Source organism: Heloderma suspectum, chromosome 5 (assembly GCF_057233095.1).
Source record: "Heloderma suspectum isolate Gila_16-S chromosome 5, 16-S_ref, whole genome shotgun sequence".
NCBI classification, from domain to species: Eukaryota; Metazoa; Chordata; class Lepidosauria; order Squamata; family Helodermatidae; genus Heloderma; species Heloderma suspectum.
This window is the reverse complement of record NC_139462.1, coordinates 187,649,518-187,676,485: the sequence shown is the minus strand read 5'-3', so window position 1 is coordinate 187,676,485 and position 26,968 is coordinate 187,649,518. Positions and strand designations below refer to the sequence as shown.

Below are 26,968 nucleotides of genomic sequence, written 5' to 3'. Positions count from 1 at the left end.
GTTTGACCACCTCCAGCTTACCTTGATTCATTGATCTGACATTCCAGGTTCCTAAACAATATTGTTCTTTGCAGCATCGGATTTTCTTTTCACCACCAGACACATCCACAGCTGAGTGTCCTTTCGGGTTTGGCCCAGCCGCTTCACTCTTTCTGGCGCTACTTGGAAATACCCTCTGCTCTTCCCCAGTAGCATATTGGACACCTTCTGACCTGAGGGGCTCATCTTCCGGCGTCATCTCTTTTAGCCTTGTGATACGTTCCATGGGGTTTTCTTGGCAAGAATACTGGAGTGGGTTGCCATTTCCTTCTCCAGTGGACCACATTTTGTCAGAACTCTCTGCCATGACCTGTCCGTCTTGGGTGGCCCTGCACGGCATAGCTTATGGCTTCACTGAGTTACGCAAGCCCCTTCGCCACAACAAGGCAGTGATCCATGAATTAACAAATTACAGTGTTACATTACTTTTTGTTAGGCACGTATGTATGTTTTCTTAGTATTGCATTATATATGTATTCGACATTTAAAATACATTTTAAAGAATATACTTGTGCATGACCTTTATGATCACAGACCACTTCCTCATGACAAAGATGAGTTAGGAGTTTGTGGCATCAGCCCCAAATGGACAAATCCCTAAATCTGGAACATGAGGGCAACTTACGTCAACCTGATTTTGCCCTTCCTCAGCGGAGCTTTATTTCCTCTTTTCACAAGGGCAGGCCTTTCTCTTTTGTCCCCCTTTCTTTTCTGAGTTGGACAAGGCCACAATATGGACAGCATCTTTTACTGACTGGCGTGTCCTATTGATTTACTGCTGTCCAGCTATTGTAAAGATTATAGAACAGATGGTCACCACTCCTTTCTTATCTGTCCACTTCACCACAGTGGGCACCATTTATTCTAAAGTAATGTATTTGTTTTTCCCTGCACCTGTCATTAGTGTGATATACAATTAAGGTGAAAACGTATCAAGGCCGGCTGAGCCAGCGATGATTTATTCTTTAGACTTTGCTGAAGACCACTTAGCACTTTTCATGCTCCAGCTTATGTTAGGCCAGCCTTGCTGAAACATACAAAGACTTTGCCAGCCCACTAAACCAGCCTTTCTCAACCTAGGGCCCTCCAGAGATGTTGAGACTATGATTCCCATTATCCCCAGCCAGGAGTATTTCTTGAATGTTATGTAATCGGCTCCTGTCCAGCTGCACTCCTGCAACCTAGACATTTCATTAGATGTTAACAATCCGGCTCTTACATCCCCATTGTACTTCTTCCACACCTGCCCAGCTTCTAAACACATCATGCACCAACACCATTCCTGCCCACTCCACAAACTCAACTGCCTCGTAGTTGGCATTAAGCTCCAGCTTGATGTAACTGGTCCAAAAATAGTGAAATGCTCAGGTCTGCAGTCCTCCCTTTCAGCAATCCCAGTGGAGTTGAGAGCCATACTTGGGAAACCCTGAACCATACCTGTTTATATGGCATGCGACATTGTTTATGCCCCTCCCATGCCCCATCCGTATCCCACACCACAAAGGCTGAGAAACAAGGTGGTGTATTGTCCAACTAAGGCAGGGGTCCCCAACCCTTTTCAGCCAGTGGGCACATTTGGAATTTTGCAAGAGTAGTGTGGGCACTCTCATACAATGGCTGCCATGGGAACAGGCTTGCCCATTCATAAAATGGCTGCCATGGTGGGCATGGCTGGTCAAAAATGGTTATTTCCCAGGAGGCAAACTAGTGAGACTAAAAGAACAGTAACTTGCCCAAGAAGCTAAGTACAAGGCAGAGTTGGGGTTTGAACTCTAAAACACAAAACCAGTCTTTTGAACCCAAATAAAAATGGTTCTGGAAGGCAGCCCTGCTCTTTGAAACATGTCAGCCTCCCAGTTAAAAATAATTGATTTTTTTAAAAAAAATCTTAAGTAACAAAAGTAAGTAATCTTAAGTAACAGAGAGCTTCAGCTATAGGGTGGTATAGAAATATAATAAATGAAATGAAAATAAAGATCAGGAAAGGCAGGGAGCCTGGCAGGCACTAAGAGAGATGTCCATGGTGGAGATGCCAGAACTAAGAACCATTCCTTGTTTAACATGGGAGAAAATCTAGATATGTGAACAACTGTACACTAGACTGAAAGCTGAAGCTGATCTTGGCTCTTTGATGAGAGCACTCCTATGATACACATTTCTAAACACATTTGTCTCATTCATACATTGTGTTTTTAGTGTACACCTAAAAAAGGCATAATGTGTGAAGGGATCTGGCTAGTGAGACAGAATTCTAAATTAGACATAGCTCTTTCACAAGAATAAGTGAGGCAGAAGTCCTCTTCAGAAGTAATTCCTCCATGCATTCAAAGAACACATGGAGGCGGAGGGGGCTCACGTGTGCTGGCTGGCTCTGCCCCCCAGCCTCGCCATCCCTGGCAGCTTTATCCTGACATTCCCACACTGAGAGAAGTGTCTGAAGGGGGAATCTACCTGTACTTGGCTGAATGTGCTAAGAATCCTCCATGCGATCGGGAACCTTAGTCATGTAGAGTTCCCAACCATGTGCAGGATTTGAAGTATGTTCAGTTGAACGCAGGTAGATTCCCATTTCAGACCTCATGTTGGATGCACAAATGCATTTTCCCACCTAAATTTCCCCTGTATCTTTGTTCCCACAGGGGAAAAGGTTACAATTCCCATATCTTTTCTCCTTCGGAGTACAGAGAGCCTCCTTACGTTGAGTCAGACTATTGGTTCATCTAGTTCAGTTTGTGTACTCTGGCTGGTAGTGGCTCTCCAAAGTTTCAGATAGGAATCCTGCCCAGTCATGGCTGGAGAAGTGAAAGATTGGACCCAGGACCTTTTGCACAGAGATGCCCCAGGGCTCCATTCAAGATTGCTCCTGCTGCTATTTTTCATTAAGGAACACATCAAGAGAAAGTTGCATGCAAGCGTGCGTAACATCACGTTAGGCCCCGAGACTTAGGGCAATGGTCCAGTTTTATTCCATACACTCCACCACAAAAGAAGTATGAAACTGACATTTCTCATTAGTGTTCAGTTCTCAAACTGCAGTGCCACAGGAAGCATGAAATCCATTCAATACCTTGTTCAATATTGCACCATTATGCCTATGCATTCGTCTGTGCAGTCTTTTCTCTGTGATATATTATTAACACCACCTGGAGGCCTGGAAGAATACTGGACGGCAGAGACTGACTCCAATATGAATGATTCAGTATTATATTACAGTGAAATTCCTATGTTGTGTTGAGGAGATTGTAGACACAACCCTGAAACAGTCGTTGTTAGGCAGCCAATTCTCTTAAATACATTAGCCTAGAATGCAAGTCTTATGACCTTCAAGAACTCGTAATGGATTCACAATAGGTCTGGGATAGTTTACTGTATAGCATATAGTTCTTCTGTAAAGGACACGGGTACAGGAGATTCTGTAACCAGATTTTGGCTAGTTAGGTGGAGTAGGATGCACAGGAGTGTATGGCCCTGGCCGTGGGCATTGAACTCTTAGGTTAGATGTGCCAAAATAGTGATAAATCAGACTCAAAGGTTTACTTACAAGGAGTACTTTACTGGGTACTTACAGCGCACAGACATACCTAATGGTTGGATCAGACAGCTTCACTGAACCACGAGCCATGGGGTACAATGGGTCTTATACTCTACATGTCAGCAATGAGGCAGCACAACACTAGCAAGCACCCCTAGCCCTCATTCCCAGCATAGGCTAGAAGTGTTTGCTTCTCAAGCACAGCTACCTGTAAACAAACTTTGCTTCCCAGGCAGAGTGCTTGATAAGGCTTTCTCCTCATTAGAAAGGAATGCACTGAGAAGGCTGTTACCGGCCTTTTGACTCATCTGCACATGCTCAGAGGCTTACTAGCATGCGAATTGCACCAATAATGAACTTAAGCAAGCATTATGGATCTCTAGGCCCCTCTAACACTATAAATGACTTGGCTACGCTCCTGGGGCCAATACAAGGAACTTGACAGAGACTTGCGCTGACAGTCTCCCTAGTTCTGCCGCACAGCCTCATTTTGCTCTAGTGGAGGCTGCATGGCAGACTTCAGCCAGCCTTGCTGAACCGAAGGCTGCTTGTGCAGTCTATTTCCTTGGTGGATTGGGCTGTCTGTTGGAGGCCTCAGATCTCCTGACGCTTGGGCTCTGCAGATACTAACTCTTCTTGTACTGTTCAAATGAAGATTCTGAACAAGGTGTGGCAATATTTACCACCCAGTATTTATACTTAAACCAGTGATAAAAGCAGAGAAGCAGTCATTTCACTGTTGTTTCCGTGATCATAAAGTGGAGATGGGCAGGAAACCCAGAGAATGCAATCGTCGTATGGAAAGAAGTAGGCTGAAACACTGTTTGGTCATGCTGGCTGGAGATGACACAAGTTGGAGTTCAACACATCTGGAGGGCACCAGGTTGGGGAAGGCTGGAGTTTTTCTACATGAGGCATGTATTGTGCACTCGTCATTCCTTATTCATGGTTGTATAGGGATTCTTCAGACGATGTCATGATCCTCTAGTTTCGCTTCTTTTTAGAGTTGGGAAAATGGAGTATTATTTCTGAATGCAAAAGAAAACATATTTTCCCACTTATGTAATTGCATTATTCCGCTTTAGAACAGTGCCATCTAGAGATTATGTAGTGGAAAAGCAGGAAAGGAAAAGCTCTTTGTGCAGAGCTCAGAGCTCAACTGTGTGATGAAACTGGAAGTAGATACAGCGGATTAACAGCCTCGTGTAGAAAAGCTGGTGTAAGATATAACAGGCATGCCACCCTGTTTGTCACACAGGGAGGAATGTTTGTCTCCCTGTGTACAAACACTTATACTGTGATGTAGCTCAGTAGTGCCCCCTAGAGTGTGTGGTAAGTTGGCACTATGCTAGGCAATCTGAATAGGCTCATTTCATTTCTTTCTTTCCAAATACTCAATCATAAACTTAAGATTTTTTAAAATAATGGGCTTACTGGTTGAAACTGGCTGGGATCTTTTCATATGTAAGTTTGGAGTTGTTGGGAAGGCAGGCCCAGTCACTAAGTAATGTTCTTAATATATACATATAGTTGGATCAAGGATCGGCCTTCCATGAGAAGAAGGGGCCTTCCATGAGAGGGGTTCTGCTCACAGAAGGTCCCTCTGCCCAATTTTGGGGGATACCTCCCCCTCCCACAGACTCCAGACCATAGCTCACCCCATTCAGCAGGCTTTCCTGACTATCATTTCCATGGGCCTGGAGGGGCTGCCATGGGAAGGAGGAGTGAGGAAGTCCACTTCCATCAGCGCAGTTGATCCAGTGTAAATTTGGATCCAACCCATACCTTATCAATACATCCCAAACAGCTAATATCCCGTGTTGCCATTCTTAAAAGACAACTGGATTTTAAAATATCTATATGAGCATTTGTGAAGGAGTGCATATACTTCGTTCATTCCTTGTCCTCATGGATTCCTTTCCTCTTTTGCTTCAGTTTATCATGCTTGAAATGAAATTCTATCTCCATCATTATGGAAGTTGTAGTTCTCCTTATATAATGATTCTAAATGTGCAATCATAAAAGAATCTAATGAGCTTGGCAAGCTTTCACTTAACAGCCCCGCTCACACTCACACACACTTTTATTGATTGATTCATAACCACTGAATATTCGTTTTCATTAAACCGACACTGATTTCTGCTGTTGTGATTTTATCAGAGAGGGATCGGGGGGAAAGTAATCTTGTTTCACAAAAAAACAAAAATCCAGACCTAGCTGTGGTATACTGTGGCCAATGGGTGGGTGATTGCCTTACCGGGTGAGTGATTGTAGGCTTTTAATGAAAATGGATTTGAACGAAATGCGCACCATTTGATAACAGCCTTTATGGGGGTGGGGCAGGGGAGGAAACTGCATTCCTCATTTTATCTTGTCCTTTTAAAACAAACAAAAAACACAAAAAACTAAGCACGTACATCTTCATTATAAATAAAAATCCAACTACAGTAATAGAAATTTCCTTATTCCAGAAGGCAATCTTTCAAGATTTTCTAGAATTGATAACAATTTTGTTCCCAATTTATCCCAACTGAGGCATAAAAAAAATCTGTCTCAGCAAACCCAGGACAGTTCTGTCAAAAATTTAAACATCACTTTGTTGTGTAATAGGTGTTTCTAGATGCCAACAACTGTGGCATTGGCACCAAATTCTAGAAAATAAGGGTCAAAACACACATTATTTTAAAGATGTCTCTAGCAGCTCCTCTAAGCAAATGGCTCCCATTCCGGATTCAAACCTTAAGGGGCTTTAACCCTTTCCCCCCACTACGGTTCTGATCCAGATCGGGGGCCCTGTACCTCCAAGATATATTGTCAAATAGTGATCCATCAAGGAAAATGGATAACTGTTTGGCAATATATACTGCAGATGCAGGGGGCCTGATCTGGATCAGGAGTGCAGTGTGTGTGTGTGTGGGGGGGAGAGTTCAAGTTCCCCCTACCCCAGATCCTAGGGGCTTGATCTTCTTTTGAGAGCTGAAAAGAGGGGTGTAATTAATGTGTAATATAAATAAATAATAACATAAATAATATACATATAAATAAATACCTTGGACATTTTATTAGCATGCAGAGTAATGAATTGCTAGTTGTTAAGCAGCATTTTAAAACAAACAAACAAAATATAATTGATATAATGGTCCTTTGTGTGACAAGGGAATAGACTGGTTTCAGTAACATGTTAAGTGCTGAAAATCAATCTTGAAAAGCTCCAGATAATGGGTATTATTTCATCAATATACTAATAGCAAGCTCAATTATCAGAGTGCCTGTCTCCATTTGGCCAAACAGCACCATCCCCACCCAAGAGGGAACTAGCAGCAGACCGGGGGGGGGGGGGACTCTAGTGTCTGCAGAAGTACAAAAAGACTGTCGGGGAAAAATCACCTAAAATCAGGGTATGGAGAGAGACTCAAAATAGTCCAGTGAGGACTACACATTCTCTGGGGGCCCGAAATGCTAGCTGTTGAAATGGGGTGGGGGTGGGGGATGGAGGAGGGCATGGCTTACTGACTAGAACCCTGAATGTAGAGCTGTCAGAGAAATCCGCAACACAACCAAATCAGTTTGGATTTTCATGAATCTGGCCCGCAGATTTCTCAGTGAACCAGCTTTTCCCGAGTGGATTCTGTGGACTTGCGGACCGCTTTACTAACTTTCCCGAAATTTGTGTCATAGAAATATACATAATTTTTTAAAAAAAACATCAAAAAATGCACATTTTCCCCATAGGCTAAAGCATGAAAACGCACATTTGGGGGGGATTTGTGTATTTTCACATGTGCGAATTTGTGCAAATTCAGAAACAAAAAAATCCAGTTCCGTCAATGGGTGGAACAAAAGGAGCTTGACAATCCATGAAACACCGACAGAACAGATTTTTCACAATCCGTACATCCCTACCTGAACAGGAGCACTCCATACTGCATGATGTTGTTGCAGGCTCCACTCGTATAGCCCCATTCCACATTCCCTTTTCTTCTGTGATGCTTACTCTTTTCTCGCACTCCTCCTCCTCTTCTATTCTCTGTAATTCATCCACTTCTTCCTGTTCACCCCAGGTCATTAAGCTATCATGCAGAGGTAATCATATAGGCAGTGCCTGAATTATGATGACGGGGAGGGTGGAAGATAGGATGCAGAACAACCCAGGTTGAGCTTTGTTGCTGACACATCTACTTGCAACCGCCAGGCTGGGCTGGATACATTTAGAGACGTAATGGCACTACTGATATTACATTGGTCCTTTCTTGCCTTCACTGGCTTCCAATTCATTTCTGGCCCCAATTCAGAGTGTTGGATTTGAACTATAAGTGTCTACATGGCTTGGGATCTTGGAACCTGATAGAATGCCTCTTCCCATATGTACCCATGCCTTAATGGCCTTTTCGGAAGCCCTTCTTCAAGGGCCCTCTCAATACAAGGTTCAGAGGGTGGCTATGAGACAGGGGATTCTCACTGGTGTCCCCCTGGCTTTGGAAAGCTCTCTTTAGTGAATCTCACCTTGAACCCATCTTTCTGGAACCAGGCTGAGGCTTTTTTGTTCTCTCTCCTATAATGAGAGAACATCTATAATATCTATATTATAGATGTATAGAGAGAACATGTATAGAGAGATGTATAAAGGGAACATCTATAATAAAAGTGTGTGTGTGTGTTTTGTGTTTATCTGTCTGTCCATCCGTCTGCCCCATAGCTCCAAGACCATGATACCTAGACACCTGAAATGTGGCATGCATACCAAGGAGACCCTAGTGGTGTGCACCTTAAAGTTACTTTGTTTTGTTTTTGAAGTGCATTAAATAATTTAAATTAATTTAAATGTGTCCATGCGGTTGAAGCATGCAATAACATCTTCAGCCACAGGGGCAGACTTCCCTAACCAGCACATAGCTTTAGAGGCCATTCATTTGGAAGCCAGGGGAGAGTAGTAGGCCCAATGGACAGAGTTATATGCCTGCCTCCTGCTGTGCAGCAGCCCCCCCCCCCATGGAATGGAGTAGACAGACCCCCTCCCTTAAGGGGCTTTAGGGGTGCACCTGGCCGGTGCTGTGCCTAGAAATGCCCGCAAGTGTGGCTCCACTCAGACAAGCTGGGCACAATGTGTCCAACTCTGCCAGGTGTACATTGGCTTTCAGCCTTTGCTGTATCAATGTAACAGCTATCCCCACACATGTGAAGCGGGGTCCACTCGCTTGTTTTATATATTTTAAATATTTTAGATAGCGTTGCATTTTTTATTCTATTGTATAGTGCGGTATTATATACTTAGTGGGTTTTTCTGCATTTCAGTGATTCCATTGTGAGTCCTATTATTTTATTCTGTTTTGAACTGTTGTATAAAGCCTAGGGAACTAGTTCTATGAGCTTTTAAATAAATAATAATAATCCAAGCTGGGGGGCAGGCTGCATCTATATAGGACTTGAGCTGCCGTTGTCCTGGCTCTGGGATGAGAGGGGCGTAAGCCAGCCAAGTTGTGCACTATTCTTTTTCTTGTTACACTTTTAGGATCCCCTTGCTAGCCTATTATAGACCTTATCAAGCTCACTAGAATAAAAAATGAAATTTGGGAAGGCTGGATATAGCAGGAGCCCAGCTTTGCAAACCACACTAACCTTGCAAATGATCCCCTTTCACCTCCAGTTCCATTTTGTCTTATTTGGAATCCTGTACAGTTTCATTCTTACTCTGATCTTCAAGGACAGACCTCATTGTCCAGCTTTGCCTTTGTCTTGGGCTCTTCCTATGCGATTTGGCTACTCAGCACCTGTTTTTATGAAATCCGTCAGCACAACAGACAAGGAAATAAGGGAAACACCGCAGCTGGATGAATACATTTGCTTCAGTATTTTGGTTTAGTAAATTGCTTGTTATACCAGTTACTGCTCATTATTTCTGCAACTCCCTCCCAAATTTGTTGAATAAACAAATTTATCTAGGAGGCTGCCAACTACTGCATACTGAAATGGCTGCCATTTAAAAAGAACGAAGCTGCTCTGACAAGGCTGCCTTTGTTCTTACACATCTGCTACACTGTCATATGACCATCCGCCCAGAATCCATCACAGGCAATGCTTTGGAACTGGCAATCCATCAACAGTTAAATATTACACTGCCATATTGAGAATGGAATGGTGGGGGAGAAAATAATTATGTCCCTACACCTGAAATCTAAGGCCTCTTTTACAAGTAATTCTATGTCCAATGAAGCCAGAATATGATTACTCTCAATACTTATTAGCCAGGAAACAGGATGAAGGAAAAATGTCGATTTCTGTTTTAATGACCATTGGAGGAAATTGTGATCCTTCACCTGGCTGCATTTGAGAAATCAACTTCCAAGTCCACGAAGCAAAATTACATGCCAAAAGCACAATTGCTGTCCTATTGAAGGGACACAGTAGGTTGTATCCAGATTTAATAATACTTCAAGTAGACCCATTGAAAGCAATGGGACTTAAGTTATCATGACTCACTTGAAGTCCCATAGATTTCAATGTGTCTGCACTGTTGTTGTTGTTGTTCAGTCGTGTCCGACGCTTCATGACCCCATGGACCATAGCATGCCAGGCCTTCCTGTCCTCCGCTCTCTCCCGGAGCGTGCTCAAGTCCATATTCATTGCATCAGTGATGCTATCTAGCCATTTCATCCTCTGCCATCCCCTTCTCCTTTTGCCTTCAGTCTTTCCCAGCACCAGGGTCTTTTCCAGAGAGTTTTCTCTTCGCATTAGGTGGCCAAAATATTTCAGCTTCAGCTTCAGTATCTGTCCTTCCAATGAGCACTCCGGGTTGATTTCCTTTAGGATTGACTGATTTGACCTCCTTGCAGTCCAGGGGACTCGTAAGAGTCTTCTCCAGCACCACAGTTCGAAAGCATCAATTCTTCGGCGCTCAGCTTTCCTTATAGTCCAGCTCTCACAGCCATACATTACTATTGGGAAAACCATAGCTTTGATTATACGGACCTTTGTTGGCAAGGTGATGTCTCTGCTTCTTACTATGCTGTCTAGGTTTGCCATAGCTTTCCTCCCAAGGAGCAAGCATCTTTTAATTTCATGGCCACAGTCACCATCTGCAGTGATCTTGGAGCCCAAGAAAATAAAATCTGTCACTGCTTCCATTTCTTCCCCTTCTATATGCCAGGAAGTGATGGGGCCAGATGCCATGATTTTAGTTTTTTTGATGTTGAGTTTCAAACCAGCTTTTGCACTCTCCTCTTTCACCCTCAACAAGAGGCTCTTGAGATCCTCTTCGGTTTCTGCTGTTAGGGTGGTATCATCTGCGTATCTGAGGTTGTTGATAATTCTCCCAGCAATCTTAATTCCGACCTGTGATTCATCCAACCCAGCATTTCTCATGATGTACTCTGCATATAAGTTAAATAAGCAGGGCAACAATATGCAGCCTAGTTGTACTCCTTTCCCAATTTTGAACCACTCGGTTGTTGCATGTCTGGTTCTTACTGTTGCTTCCTGACCCTCGTACAGGTTTCTCAGGAGACAGGTAAGGTGGTCTGGTACTCCCATCTCTTTAAGAATTTGCCACTGTTTGTTGTGATCCACACAATCAAAGGCTTTCGCGTAGTCAATGAAGCAGAAATAGACGTTTTTCTGGAATTCTCTTGCTTTCTCCATGATGCAGCGAATGTTGGCGATTTGATCTCTAGTTCCTCTGCCTCTTCGAAACCCAGCTTGTACTTCCGGTAATTCTCGGTTCACATACTGCTGAAGCCTAGCTTGTAGGATTTTGAGCATAACCTTGCTGGCATGTGAAATGAGCGCAATTGTGCGGTAGTTTGAACACTCTTTGGCATTGCCCTTCTTTGGAATTGGAATGTAAACTGACCTTTTCCAGTCTTGTGGCCACTGCTGAGTGTTCCAAATGTGTTGGCATACTGAGTGCAGCACTTTAACAGCATCATCTTTTAGGATATTAAATAGCTCAGCTGGAATACTGTCATCTCCGCTAGCTTTGTTGTTAGTAATGCTTCCTAAGGCCTACTTGACTTCACTGTCTAGGATGTCTGGCTCAAGTTCAGTGACCGCACTGTCATGGCTATCAGGGACATTCAGATCTTTCCTGTATAGTTCTTCCGTGTATTCTTGCCACCTCTTCTTAATCTCATCTGCTTCTGTTAGGTCCCTGCCTTCTTTGTCCTTTATCATGCCCATCTTTGCACAAAACGTTCCCTTGAGATCTCCGATTTTCTTGAAGAGATCTCTAGTCTTTCCCATTCTGTTGTTTTCCTCGATTTCCTTCCATTGTTCATTTAAGAAGGCCTTCTTGTCTCTCCTTGCTATTCTCTGGAACTCTGCATTCAGTTGGATATATCTTCCCCTTTCTCCCTTGCTTTTTGCTTCCCTTCTTTCCTCAGCTACTTGTAAAGCCTCATCAGACAGCCACTTGGCTTTCTTGCATTTCTTTTTTCTTTGGGATGGATTCCGTTGCTGCCTCCTGAACAATGTTACGGACCTCCGTCCATAGTTCCTCAGGCACTCTGTCTATCAGGTCTAATCCCTTAAATCTATTTGTCACCTCCACTGTATATTCATAAGGGATATGATTTAGGTCATACCTGAATGGTTTAGTGGTTTTCCCCACGTTCTTCAATTTAAGCCGAAATTTTGCAACAAGAAGCTCATGATCTGAGCCACAGTCAGCTCCAGGTCTTGTTTTTACTGACTGTATAGAGCTTCTCCATCTTTGGCTGCAAAGGACATAATCAATCTGATTTCAGTATTGACCATCTGGTGATGTCCATGTGTAGAGTCGCCTCTTGTGCTGTTGGAAAAGCGTGTTTGCTATGATCAGCGTGTTCTCTGTACACCAAGGCCATGCTTGCCTGTTATCCCAGTTACTTCTTGACTTCCTACTTTAGCATTCCAATCCCCTATGATGAAGAGGACATCTTTTTTTGGTGTTAGTTCTAGAAGGTGTTGTAGGTCTTCATAGAACCGATCACCCTCAGCTTCTTTAGCCTCAGTGGTTGGGGCATAGACTTGAATTACTGTGATGTTGAATGGTTTGCCTTGGATTCGTACTGAGATCATTCTATCATTTTTGAGATTGTACCCCAGTACTGCTTTTCCCACCCTTTTGTTGACTATGAGTGCTACTCCATTTCTTCTAAGGGATTCTTGCCCACAGTAGTAGATATGATGGTCACCTGAATTAAATTTGCCCATGCTTGTCCATTTGAGTTCGCTGATTCCCAAGATGTCGATGTTCAATCTTGCCATCTCATGTTTGACCACCTCCAGCTTACCTTGATTCACTGATCTTACATTCCAGGTTCCTAAACAATATTGTTCTTTACAGCATCGGATTTTCTTTTCACCACCAGACACATCCACAGCTGAGTGTCCTTTCGGCTTTGGCCCAGCCGCTTCACTTTTTCTGGCGCTACTTGGAAATACCCTCTGCTCTTCCCCAGTAGTGTATTGGACACCTTCTGACCTGAGGGGCTCATCTTCCGGCGTCAATTTAGCCTTGTGATACGTCCCATGGGGTTTTCTTGGCAAGAATCCTGGAGTGGGTTGCCATTTCCTTCTTCAGTGGACCACATTTTGTCAGAACTCTCTGCCATGACCTGTCCACCTTGGGTGGCCCTGCACGGCATAGCTTATGGCTTCACTGAGTTACGCAAGCCCCTTCGCCACAACAAGGCAGTGATTCATGAAGGGAGCAGTGATCCATGAAGGGGGTGTCTGCACTAAGTATGACTAAATCTGGATCCAACCCAACATTTCTGTAAGTAATGTCTTGATCCTAAACACTTTTTCCTCCAGATATTTATGTGCACTCAGATGCACATAGGGACTGGGTTCACAGAACAAACTAACCCACACTTAGGGTTGAGTGTGGGTTGTTGTTGAACCATGAGTTGTTTGTTGAATTGTGGGTTAGCATGTTGTCTGAACCCAGGACATTTTCCACACGGTCGCTTGTTAACCATTGGGAACCCATGGTTTAGAATCATAGAATCATAGAATAGTAGGGTTGGAAGGGGCCTATCAGGCCATCGCGTCCAACCCCCCTGCTCAGTACAGGAATCAAAGTCAGAGCATCCCTGACAGATGTCTGTCCAGCTTCATCTTGAATCCCTCCAGTGGGGAAGAGCCCACCACCTCCCTAGGGAATTGGTTCCATTGTCGTATTGCTCTAACAGTCAGGAAGTTTTTCCTGATGCTCAGCTTTGTTGTAGGGTTGTTCAGGGTGGTTAACAAGGCACCCTGCATGGCTGTGTGAACAGCCCCTTTCTCTGCTCATTTCAGTGGAAAGTTGCAATGCATTCTATTATGTGTGAGCAAAATTGTGTGAAGTTTCCGAGCCTCTTGCAGTAGCTTCACACCTGCATTGAAACATCTGCTCCTATAAAGAGTCACTCGACAGGGGTAAGAATTTGATGCCTTGTCTTGTCTCTTTCCCTTTTGTCCCAATTAGTTAAGAAGGGAGTTGTGCACAACCCAGCAACCACCCTATCATGTTTCACTGAATTTCCACACAATAAATTTGCCCCAGGCACTTGTACTCCATGAAGTTATAGGAATTCATTTAATATTTGTCTATAGGTAACATAACTGACAGATGTATATAGAATATTAATTATTGTTGAAAACAGAGGGCCAAGTCCTCACCCTACTGAAGTTAAGGAGAAAACATAATGATTAAAGACTACTGCTAATAGTAGTAGTAATGGGAGCCTTAGTAATATAGCCATATTTCCAAGGTCTGCAGCTGCAGCTATTTAAGCTTTCTATATCTGGGGGCATGCTGGGAAGAAACTGCCTTAGTTAATTAGTTAACATTTAGTTAACATTTCTCAAAGTCATATCACTTAATATTAGTAAATAAATGAATACATGGTGTTGTAGTCTAAATTAAGCCCCATTCATTTCAGTGGTGTCTACTATAAGTAGGACTAACATTGGATACAACCCATTAGTAGCTGCAACCATTATCTTTCACTGTCTTTGGGAAACAAATATTTTGACTGGATACTAAAATGCAATTAGTAGCATTTTATAAAAACAAAGGTCAACTTCTGAACTAAATTAGATTTTCTTTCCTAGAGAAAGCCCATTTTAGTCATAGGATAATTTCATACAAAGTAGCTTAAACACAGTAAGGCTGCAATCTATGCCCATTTACCTGAGGGTAATCCCCACTTAACCTATGGGGCTGGATCTAGATTTTGTCATGCATAGAGTACACCCATAGAACTCAATGGAACTTAAGTTGTAATTTGTCCTGTTGATTTCAGTGGGTCTACTCTAAGACCTGGTTCACATGTAATGACAGCGCAGAGTATGGGTTGTTGACTTACCAAAAGTTTACCCATGATTTGTCTTTCAGACAATCACACATGAAGCTCACTGGGTGACTTTGGGCCAGGCACTGACTGTCAGCGTAACCTACCTCACAGGGTTGTTGTGAGATAAAATAGAGAGGAGGAGGAAGATAATGTAAGCCCCTTTGGGTTCCTTAAAGGAAAAAAGGCAGGATATAAGTGAAATAAAAAATAATTAAACATAAAATTTTAATTAAAATGGCACTAATAACAAACAACGGTTCTGGGATTTTTAAATGGCTCTGGGATTTCTTAAAGGAGCTTCTATTATGTGGGCTCCCTCTTGCCTGAATAATCTCTGCCTATGTGGGTCTTAGTTAGAATAAAACTTAGTTGGGACTTAGTTGGAATAAAATTTGTAAATATTTGAATTCAACAAAATGTCTTTAGCTAGAACCACAGTTATACAGAACAAGTGGTACAGTCTTTTCTACCACTCCAAGGTTCTACTGTCTCAGGACCAAACCAGATGTTACTTTAATGGCAAGAGTAGGAAATCACATCTGGGGTTTAAAAAAAACTAAAGAATAGATGCGTGCGGGAAGGGAGATTTTCATTGGGACCACAGCATTTCACCCGTCCCTGCCCAGCCACAATCGCGACAAAAATCCCCTGCCCATGTGGCAATTATTCTTAGGGGGGAAATCTGCCATTATGAAACAATGAAGAGTCTTATGGCACTGTAAAGACTAAGACATTTGTCATGGCATCAACCTTTGTGGACGCTGTTGTCCACTTCATCAGAAACCATAAGAAATGTGTTCATCTTGAAAGTGCCACAAAACTCTTCATTGTTTTTGCTGCAACAGAGTAACTCGGTTCCTCCTCTGGAACTGCTTACAGTAACGCTGTATGAGACTCTCTACATCTAATCCCCTTACATCTACGATATTGATGGAACTTCTTCTATATTTTTAAAGTCAGTTGAAGGTGTTATTATAATATTAGATAGGTAATCAAATACCGCAATAATCTCACAGTTGCCTGATTTCTGTGTGGAGGAGCTGTAAAGCATGAAATAGCTAAGTAGAGGAGAGATGAGAAATGTTAGTGCTCCACAACTGAAGCAACACACGTGGCTGTGTAAAGGTGGGCCCCCGTGAGACCGTTAAATTCAGCATGTAAAATTGCCTAGCTGTACACTGGAGCCAGGCTCTACGGCAGGGATGGGGAACATGTGGCCCTCCAGGTGTTGTTGGACTACAACTCCCACCATCCCACCCCATTGGCTCTGCTGGCTAGGGCTGATGGGAGTTGTATTCAAATACTATCTCAAGAGCCACACGTTCCCATATCCCTACTTTAGGTCCTTACCTCTCATGCCACCAATGCAGTGCTTATCTTACAAATCTTGCAGATTGGGTTTCTCAAAGATGCCACTTTGGCAGGAGTACATTACAAACTACACCACCTGACCAGGCAATCAGCAGATCCCATCCCAGGCTTTGGCCCTCCAGATCTTTGGATGGGAGGTTGTCGACCCTTGCCTGCCATGGATCATGCATCTCTCCTCTCATTGGACTGAGAGCCAGTTCCATCTAGACAAGGACACCTGACAGCTTGGGGCCTGACCCTTATGGACCCCAACATCTGACACATGACACTGATAACAACGCTAGTACAGATACTCAGAACACCGCAGCACCCCAAACAGAGTTAAGATGACACATTGATGGGGAAATGCTCTCCTGCTGTCCTTGCTCAATAGCAAATAGGGCTGTCCCAAGAGGCGAAGAACAAGGTAACCATCACCCCAACTCTCATTCCATGTGCAAAAGCCAGCTGGGCTAACAACTGAATCTTATTTCAACACGGGCAAAGGGATGCACCCGTGGATAGCAGGCCACCTTAAGTGAGGGAGGGCAAGCTGCATGGCACACACAGCTCTGTCCTCCAACACCTTGCCATTGCTCCCTCACTGCTCCAATTGGTTCTTGCTTGCAGCCCACTCAGACAAACATTTCACTGCAGCAGCGGTGGTGTCAGCATGCATCAGATGAGCTTGGAAGGGGCCTAGGAGACCATGGAGTCCAACCCCCTGCTCAATGCAGGAATCCAAGTCAAAGCATCCCAGACAAATGGCTGTCCAGCCTTGTCTTGAAGGCCTCCAGTGTGGGAGAGCCCACCACCTCCCCAGGTAATTGGTTCCATTGTTGTATTGCTCTAACAGTCAGGAAGTTTTTCCTGATGTTCAGCCGGAATCTGGCTTCCTGTAACTTGAGCCCATTATTCCGTGTCCTGCACTCTGGGATGATGGAGAAGAGATCCTGGCCTTCCTCTCTGTGACAGCCTTTCAAGTACTTGAAGACTGGGGAACTTTACCAAAAAGGAAGGGAAGATGGCACTATGGAAATGGTGGAGCAGGGGATTGGAAGGCTATCTGACCAGGAAGCTTCCTGTGAGCCCAATTCCATGCTTTATACCAAGAATTGGCAAGTCATACATCGGTCGCAGATCCCTGCCATGCAATGCCATGTCAGTGTAGTGCAATAAATGTGTGTGTGTGTGTGTGTGTGTGTGTGTGTGATATAAAAGATGGTGGGTTCCAGCAGGCTGTGAGCTAAGGAGGAGAAGTGTGCAACTTCCAAGGTCTTAGCAGAATTAACAACAACATGTCCTGGATGGTTTGTGAGCTTGTGATAAGAGACAGCAGGAAGAGCAAAGCCTGGGAAAGATCATGCTGACACAGCATCAAAGGAGGGTGCTTCTGGTTGCAAAGACATTTTCTGCTGAGCCGGATGTTCAGTAAAGAGGTGGGGGGCAGAGAAATAGCAAGGGAGTGGAAAGAGAGAGAAAGCAAAGGGAAAGGTCTATGTGGGTGGAAGAAGATCGGGTGGGGCCAGGAAGCAACTCTTTCCTTACCTTTGGCCTGCCTAACTCCTGATTATTGGCAGGTTCAAGAACAGGAAGGAGAACCTGGCACCCTAATGGTTTTCAAGGACTTTTAAATTTTAAAATATGTTTTTGAAGGGAGCAGGCAGCTTTGAAGGCATTGTATTGGGAGTTTTGGATTAGGAGGTGCTTCTGACTTAGAATGAAGCCCAAATGTTACCACACTACAATTTGGCCCTGCAGTTTACAGTAGGTTTCCTGGAATTTTCTATTCTCAATGTCTTTAATGTTCACAAGGAATTCAATATACTGTTTTGCATTTTATTATTCCATAGATAATTTTGAGACTTAAAAACAAATTAAAACCGATACAGAAATTATCTGAAATAAATAAATAAATGCAGACATGCTCTCGTGCCTTACAGTACATTGTGGAGAGTTTATGTACTCATGAGGCCTAGCTAATGAGATCTCCTGTTTACAAGCTGAAGCTTCAATCCATGTGAGTTCATTGTTGTTCAGTTATTCTATTATATTCTCTTCTTCTGCACAGGCATTCTATCTCCTTGTCAAAAGAACAAAATCCTGCAAGTCAAGTCAATACAATCATTGTATTTGCATAACCGTTCATTGTTAACCATGGGCTGCTGCATGCTGATAAAAGGTGAAATAAATGTTAGTGGCTAACCTCTGAATGAATGAATGAATGAATGAATAAATAAATAAATAAATAAATGCAAAGTGCATTGAAACTGGCAGACACACACATATCTAATTAATATATATATTGATTTCCAATTGGCGCTGGCCAGCAAAATCACATCCCAAGCTACAGCAACACAGGTAAACTAACAAACTACTCTCTTTAAGTTTGTCATAAAAGACAGTTTAGCAGCTAGAGCCTTTATGAACAAAGAACAAGGTTTACATGAGTGAGGCTATCATAACTGTCAGTCCTTTAAGGCCTAAAATGTTTATAGGAATAAATAATGTAGCAAACCTAAATGCAAGATATTCTAAGAGTAAGACCGGTGTGTGTGTGTGTGTGTGTGTGAAAGTACTATAAATGCACTTTGAGCTTATGTGTCTGTAGCAAAAGAGTCAGAGCGAGCCCTACTGGGAAAAGTAAAGTTCATTGTTAGCTCACCCTACAAGCTGGTGTGTGTGCCTTCTTTACCCTGATCAGCACAAGACATAACACCTACCATTAGACGGAGTGAGGTGTGTTCTGCCCCATTTGGCCGTTGTTATATCTGTCATATTGTCCCCTAAGGGGTGTCTCCACAAGCGATGTACTTCAAGTTGGCTGCATTTGGAGGTCATTTGGGGCACATGATGTCGTGGCCATCTCTCAGCCATCCCAGAGATTTTTGCAGAAAAAACAGTTTTTCTGAGACTACTTTAAGTCTGATTGTTTTCCTTAATTTGGCTTGTCTGTGCTTCTGTTGCAGTGTGTACCAACCCTTCTCATTTACACTGGCATGATAGCCCTGCCCAGGGGTGTGTCTTTCACCTGGTCATGACCTCACTGACCCCAGTCAAAGGGTGTTCCCCCAATGTTTCCCTGATGCTTCCACCATTTTGTAGGTGGCCCTTCAGGAGTTCTGAGCTACTTCATGGTATTTACTTCGCTTTGCTTACCACTAACCTCTGGCGGCCATCCCCCCGAAAGTATAGGTATGCTGTGCTCAGCAGCCTCTACCTTAAAAAAAAAAAATCCCCTTAAAAGCGCAACATCAGAATAGCGCATTGCTGCTCCATCGTAAAACTGAAGTAAGCACTCCAGTTTTACCCACCACTGCCGCCTGTGGGGGAGTTGAAGCTGGTTTCAATCTTTAACGTTACTCCCCTCCCCACGTCTTCTATCCATGTTTATTCAGAAGTCAGAAATAAATCTCACTCCCCTGCAGTGAAAGGGTTAAAGGCTAACTGTAGTGACTCACCCTAAAGTGCTCTTTTGCTTCTCCTTGCTCTCTTAAATCCAGATTAGAAGTTGTGCTTCTTTGATGTTCTGTAGGTCCTCTGTTATGTAAAATCACTTCTCCCCTTGACTGCTTCATCGTAGCAATCTTGCCTTGTCATTGCAGGGGGATGGAGAAAGGCAGAAAGAGAGGGGGGAAGCAGTAGGCAAAAGTGCACAGATGGGGAAAAATGAGGTGGGGAGCAGTAATTCCACAGCAGATTGCTGGGATACAGTGAAATTGGGGTGGGGTAGGGTGCGGTGGGGAGGTAGAAATGGGGAACACTGCAACCCTATGCATCTCTACTCAGAAGCAAGCCCCGTTGAGTTCAGTGGGGCTTCCTCCCCTCAAGTGGGTTTGAATTGCAGCCCACATCTCTCAGAGGAGTTCTGAGAAACAAAAAGAGGGACGACGACGACAATGATGATGATAAAAATAAGGAGAATCCCTTCCAAAATGGGCACGCTGAAATCTGAATTTGAAGACTGAATTTGAAGCAGTTTGCTGGGATGCAGTGAAATTGGGGGTGGGGGGAGCTCTGGAGGACTGGGTTCACAAAGAAGATTGAAAGAAGGCTACCTAAAGTGATTTGAGTGATTGAGTGTCCCCACTAATGTGGTAATATGAGGGGTCACATTTAGTCCTGTCACTATTGTGCTATTGCAGTTGTGGAGGGTACATAAATAAAAAAAGAATGGGTGGAGGAGGTCCAGACATAGGATGGGGAGGTTGGGAGTGCTAACACACACACTGGCCAGAGAAGGCAGAAGGGGTGGAACAAGGTGAGAGTGGGAGGGAGGGAACAGGCTCTCTAAATGATGACTTGGATGAGACGCCACCCAGTAACCACCCAAACAATTTGCAGTAAACTGCATCTGACCTGCCCAGAGCCCCAGGCTAATCCAGATTTTTTAATCCAAACTAAATCCATCGCCGTGGAGATTCTCCCCTAGTCTTTGTTTTAATTTTCCCTGTAGAGATCTGTCAGCAACTGATCAGGCCTTACTATCTGCTATCATGCATTGATTGGTTGTTCTTAGGAAGAACATCCAGTCTGGTTGGTACCAGCTCTTTCTCAGTGGGTAAACAACCCTTCTCTGGCTTGGGTCTTTGCTGGTTTCCTGAGCTGCAACCTGGAAGGCATAGCACTTGCATTGACCGGGGTTTGTGTGATCACAGAGGGGAAATAAGCCATAGTGGGTTATTTCTTCCTGCCCCCCACCGTGCCCTCCACACATGTCGGACACATGCCAGGGGGATCAGCATAATTACCTTCAGCAGTGTGGCTCCTGTGTTGTGCGAATCTGGCCAGGGTAGGTTGTTGCAGTGGGTAACAAGCCACCCAGAATCCATGGGCTGTTGTAGGCCCAGGAAGCATATGACAGCAAGAAAGATCAATGCCAGGAGAAGTCAGAACAGGCCCGGGACAAGGCAGAACTATATAAACTCATAAATTCTGCAGATGAAGTTGGCATACAACTGACTATGGCCTAGCTAAGCTCCGACTATCTCTCCTGTCTCTAGGAGGAAGAGAAAATATCTCTTCCCTCCTAACAAAACTAAGTACAGATTCAAGTTTGGGGAAATGAGCTGTTCAGAAGACCATCAGTCAGAACTGCGACAATTCCATAAGAAGAGATATTACAGAAGCAGAGAGCAGAGCCAGTTATTTGCGAAAAACAGGTTCACAGTGTTCCCACTCCTCCAGGCCCTCCACCAGGTTGACAAGGGTTGTATGTTCAGATTTATCTTGTCAGCATGACTGCTGACAACAAACAAAGGAGAATCGGCACCTCGAGATCGCGCTTTACTGCACTTAGGGAACTGGGCTTTAAACTGTGCCATGTCAATTGAGGGGGATCTCTGTAAGTTCTGTAGGCATTCAGAGGTCAAGCCTCATTCAGCGCAATGGGAGTTACTTTTGACTAGACACTAATTGGTTTGTGCAGGGAGGGGATACACACAGGAAACACACCTTGACCGGGGTCACGGTGAAAGGCACACCCCTGGGCAGGACTAGCATACCCGAGGTCCATGCAGGGGTTGGGGCGCACAGCATCTATACCGGGGAGCCCCCGACTTAAGGAAAAGAATCGGACTTTATACAGTTTTAGGAAATCCGTTTTTTTCCACGATAAGCTCCAGGGTGGCTGTTGGATGGTCACATCATATATCCCTAACGATCTCAACACGCAGCCAGTTCAGAGTAAATCACTCATGGAAACAGGCCCCAGATGTGTTGGACACCAGGTAGGGGAAGGCTGACCTAGCTTGATGAAGAGTTGAACTCAAAAGGGTGAATAATTTTGTGTGGCATTTTGGTTGGTCCTAATAAGGCAATGTCCAACTGTGGCTTACAAATTTCTCTGTCTCTCAAACTACAAGTCCCACTTTATTTGCATAGCACACTCTTTCTCTTCTCAAGAAGGGCCTAAGCCAACAGCAACTCCCTAATCTATAATGTTGTTTGTTCAGCTCTAGCACCGCTTCCAATTGGCTCCAACACATTCTGCAAGAACTATTTATTTATTGATTACCTTTCTATACTGCCCAATAGCCAAAGCTCTCATAACAATTGAAACCACAACATTCATCATAAGATACAATATTAAATTTAAAAGTTTAGAACTACAACATACAAGTACAAACCAAAATAAAACCTAGCAGCAATTGCAGAGATTTAAAATACAATAACAGATTTAAAACAACAGAGCTAAAAGACTAAAATGCTTGGGAAAATAAAAGAGTCTTCACCTGGTGCCAGAAAGAGCACAACAGAGAGGCCAGGTGAGCCTCTCTGGGAAGCTCATTCTACAACCAAGGGCCTTTACTGGCAGAAAAGCCTTCTTCCTGGTAGCCACCTGCCTCCCTTCCTTTGGCAGGGGCTCCCGGAGAAGGACCGGTGAAGATACATAGATACATGGAAAGAAGTTCCCATAAATATCTTCAAGCATGATCTACAATTCAGCCTCAATCCGCCCCCCCCTCACAATAATTGGGTTGCAACCTGGGCCAGGGGGCGGTGTCAGGATTGATTCTGAGCATATGGAGATAGTTAGCAGTTCAGATTCAGAAGGGAAACAGCCAGAACTGGGGGAGGCATCTTCCCAAGTGAGTTCAGATATGGATAGGCATGCTTCTCAGGATGCTAACACCCAGATGGCTGGGCCTGAAGCCCTCCCCCTTTCCCTCCTCCATGAGAACCCAGGAGGAAGAGGAGGAGGAGGAGAGTGCAAGGTGTGACCTGAGGGATGCTGGACTGTGGTGCAGAGCTAAGAGGGAAAAGTTAGAGGCGGAGCTCAGATGGTCGATCCGATCCAGTGGGTGATGCATGAGGGTCGATGTAGGGGAGCATCACTGGAAGGGAGGGGCATCCCTCCCTAAGTTATTCTAGCCAGCAAGGCTTGTTTCAAACTGCTGCAATATCGTAGCTCCCATTTGGATCCCCTGTTGTCATTCCTTTGTAGCCTGAGAGTCTTTGAGCATTTGCATCTGTAATGAACCTGTTGGTAGCAAATTAAAGGCGTGAGACTGAAGCCTCTCTTCTTGTGTGTGTGCATGAGGAAGGAGGGGGGCCAAGGGAACTTAACAGGCTGGAAGCTGGATCTCTGGGTCCAATAACATGTACCCTCCCCTGATAACTGGGACTGGCTCAAGGGAACTCATCATTCAATTTCTGAAACCATTTCATTTGGTGTAAGTCCATTTCCAATAATAATTTAAAGTGTACCTTGGTAGCAGAAGGCCCATCTTTTCCCACATATGCCTGCTCATGTGTTATGCTTGTAGATGCCCTCTCAGGGCACCCTCAGCCTCTGAATTAGGAAAGGACAACTGCAGAGAGGCCCTTTATGAATGTGGTGTCCCAGTTTTTATCCCGTTACTGTTTTTATTATTGTGTTTGCCTTTTATCAGATTGTTTGATTTTATCATTGAACTCCTTGAAATACAATTGTAACTGCCACCTTCGGAGTACTTTGGGCGAAGATATAAATATAATAAATTTGGCTTTGCATAGGAAAGATAGTAATATGGAGAAATATCAGATTTTCTTTTCATGATATATGTATAATGCTGCATAAGAGCCACAGTTTACATAGCAACTGGGATAAATTATTCCTTTCATCCTTGTCTTTCTCTCTCATGTTACAGAATTTAATCATCTCTCTAATTTGTCAGCCAGCCCACAGCTCCGGTTAAAAAAAGGGAAGATAAGCACTTTCCAAAGTACAGAATGACAGTTGTCAATAGCAGCACAATATATCAAATATATAGAATGATACAAAAGATGCTTATGCTTTATTCATGCAGAATAGTTTAATGCAAAGATATTATAATCACAGAGCACACAGAGACGAGACTATCTACCAAGAAATCTATATCTGTGTTCAAGTGGTGCATTTATCATGGACTGCAAAAATTCTAAAGGGGACTTGATAAAAAGGCTGTTATTTATGCCCCCTGTCAAGCCAACTTATGAAAATAGCAACCTAACCTGCATCACAACCCAACCCTATCCATGTTCACTCAGAAAGATGTCCCAAGTGTTTCAGTGAAACATAAGAGGAGCCCAGCTGGATCAGGCCAAAGGTCCATCTAGTCCAGCTTTCTCCAACCTTGGACTCACATCATGCCATGCCAATGAGAGTTGTAATCCAAACATCTGGAGGACTCCAGTTAGCAGCTCTCTACCACTGTTCCTCCCCAGCAAATACTATTGAGAGGCATACCACTCTTGCAGCTGGAGGTTCCATATAGGTGTCATCACTAATAGCCCTTGATTGCCTTTTCCTCCATGAAATTGTTTAATCCTCTTTTAAAGGGATCTAAGCTAGTGGCCATGCCTTAGCTCTTGTGGTGATTTCCATATGTTAATTATGCATTGTGTAATTAAGAAGCCTCTCTCAACCTGGCACCCTCCGGATGTATTGGATGACAAGCCCTAACATCCCCAGCCAGCCTGGCCAATGGAGACACTGCTTGGGGATGATGGGAGTTGTAGTCCAGCATATCTGGAAGGCACAGGCTGGAGAAACCTTTTGTACTTTTTAAAATCTGTCCGTCACCTCAAATGAGTACCGCTTTGCAACATTTGGCTTTCATTGGGAAGTGACTCAGGGCCAAACTATACATTACAAAATGTTCTGCTGATGCAGCCTCAGCTTTTTTTTTTTTTTTTAAATAAATCAAAAGCAGTCTGTCCAAGGTGGAAATCTGAGTGAAGGAAAGACATGGGAGAAAGGCAGTCTCACTGTCTTCTGGCTGCTTTTCAGCTCACAATACCCCCCCCCCTTTCTTTCTGACAGGGAAAAGCAGATACGAAGTCAAGTGCGCCAACTTACAGTAGTGGGAGCCCCATAGAGCTTAACACAATGTGAAATTTGTCTCATGGAAGTCACTTCTTTGGAGAGAAAATTGCATGAAACCCTCATGTTGTTGGAATTGTTGCTAGAGTGACTATATAGGATTCTGATACCTTTAATGGTGGACACCGCTGTTTTTACTTTCATATCAAAAGCTGTAGCTGTTGTTCACCCTGTTTGTCAGGATGTTGCAAAAAATAAAATAAAAATGTAGGCATCCGGTTTGCCCTGTGTGCATATACTGGGAACCACCACTAGCTCAGCTGAGACCGCCCACTATGCAAATGTGCAGTCAAGAAGATTCATCGTGGTTGCATTAACTACTTGTGTGGTAAAGAAGTGGATGGACTAAATGTATCTTGTGCGATGTGGCCCACAGTGGGAGTATGTAAACATAAGCCAGTTCAGCCCAGGAAAATGTTGCAGTACATTTAAGAGGTGTGTGTGTTAGTGTGTGTGTTTTGTGTAAATATGGATGTACTCCAGAAATACTTATCAGTACCTGACAGACAGCTTCTGCAGGCTCCCAGCTCACTATGCTCCTCCAAGGAGCTACTCTTTATGTATTTATATATTTATTACATTTATATCCCACCCTTCCTCCAAGGAGCTATTTGTCCCATCCCCCCCCCATTTTATTTTCACAACAACCCTGTGAGGTAGGTCAGACTGAGAGAGGGGGATTTGAGCTCTGGCTTTTCCTGGTTCCATCACATCTGGAGGGGGCACGCTGGGAGATGGGAAGGCTGTTATGGGGGGCCTTCTGCTTTTCACATAGATGCTACCTACTGCCCAGTGGAGCCAGCACTCTCAAGGAGCTATCCAAGGTCCTGGGCCCATTTTGAGGATAAGTGTAGCACTCTGGATAGCTCCTTTAGAGTTCTGGCTGATTCTGACTGAAACCCAGAATGGGTTCACAGTCCCACCAAAATGGAAGCCACCAGCCTCCACTGTTACTGCCATGTAGAATCATAGAATCATAGAATAGTAGGGTTGGAAGGGGCCTACAAGGCCATCGAGTCCAACCCCCTACTCAATGCAGGAATCCAAGTCAGAGCATCCCTGACAGATGGCTGTCCAGCCTCGTATTGAAGGCTTCCATTGTGGGAGAGCCCACAACCTCCCCAGGTAATTGATTCCATTGTCGTATTGCTCTTACAGTCAGGAAGTTTTTCCTGATGTTCAGCCAGAATCTGGCTTCCTGTCACTTGAGCCCATTATTCCGTGTCCTGCACTCTGGGATGATCAAGAAGAGATCCTGGCCTTCCTCTCTGTGACAGCCTTTAAGAGCGCTATCATATCTCCCCTCAGTCTTCTCTTCTCAAGGCTAAACATGCCCAGTTCTTTCAGTCTCACTTCATAGGGCTTTGTTTCCAGTCCCCTGATCATCTTTGTTGCCCTCCTCTGAACCCTATCCATCTTGTCTGCATCCTTCTTAAAGTATGGTGCCCTGAACTGGACACAGTACTCCAGATGAGGCCTAACCAGTGCTGAGTAGAGGGGAACTAGTACTTCCCGGGATTTGGAAGCGATGCTTCTATTAATGCAGCCCAAAATAGCATTTGCCTTTTTTGCAGCCATATCACATTGTTGGCTCATATTCAGCTTGTGATCGACAACAATTCCAAGATCCTTCTCACTTGTAGTGTGGTTGAGCCACGTATCCCCCATCTTGTAACTGTGCATTTGGTTTCTTTTTCCTAGGTGCAGAACTTGGCATTTGTCCCTATTAAATGTCATTCTGTTGTTTTCTGCCCAGCGCTCCAGTCTATCCAGATCACTTTGAATTTTGTTTGTCTTCCAAAGTATTAGCTATCCCGCCCAATTTTGTGTCATCTGCAAATTTGATCAGCATTCCCTGCACCTCCTCCTCCAAGTCATTAATAAAAA

The 26,968-nt window shown here is 43.9% G+C and overlaps 1 long non-coding RNA gene across 1 annotated transcript; it reads right to left on the bottom strand.

Annotated features, from left to right (window-relative positions):
* Positions 1-2,964: 2,964 nt before the first annotated feature.
* Positions 2,965-9,614, bottom strand: LOC146344961 (uncharacterized). Its single transcript, XR_014792368.1, has 3 exons — positions 9,188-9,614; positions 7,475-7,641; positions 2,965-4,599 (listed from the first exon to the last, which is right to left on the bottom strand). It is a non-coding gene; the product is annotated as an uncharacterized LOC146344961 (long non-coding RNA).
* Positions 9,615-26,968: the final 17,354 nt, after the last annotated feature.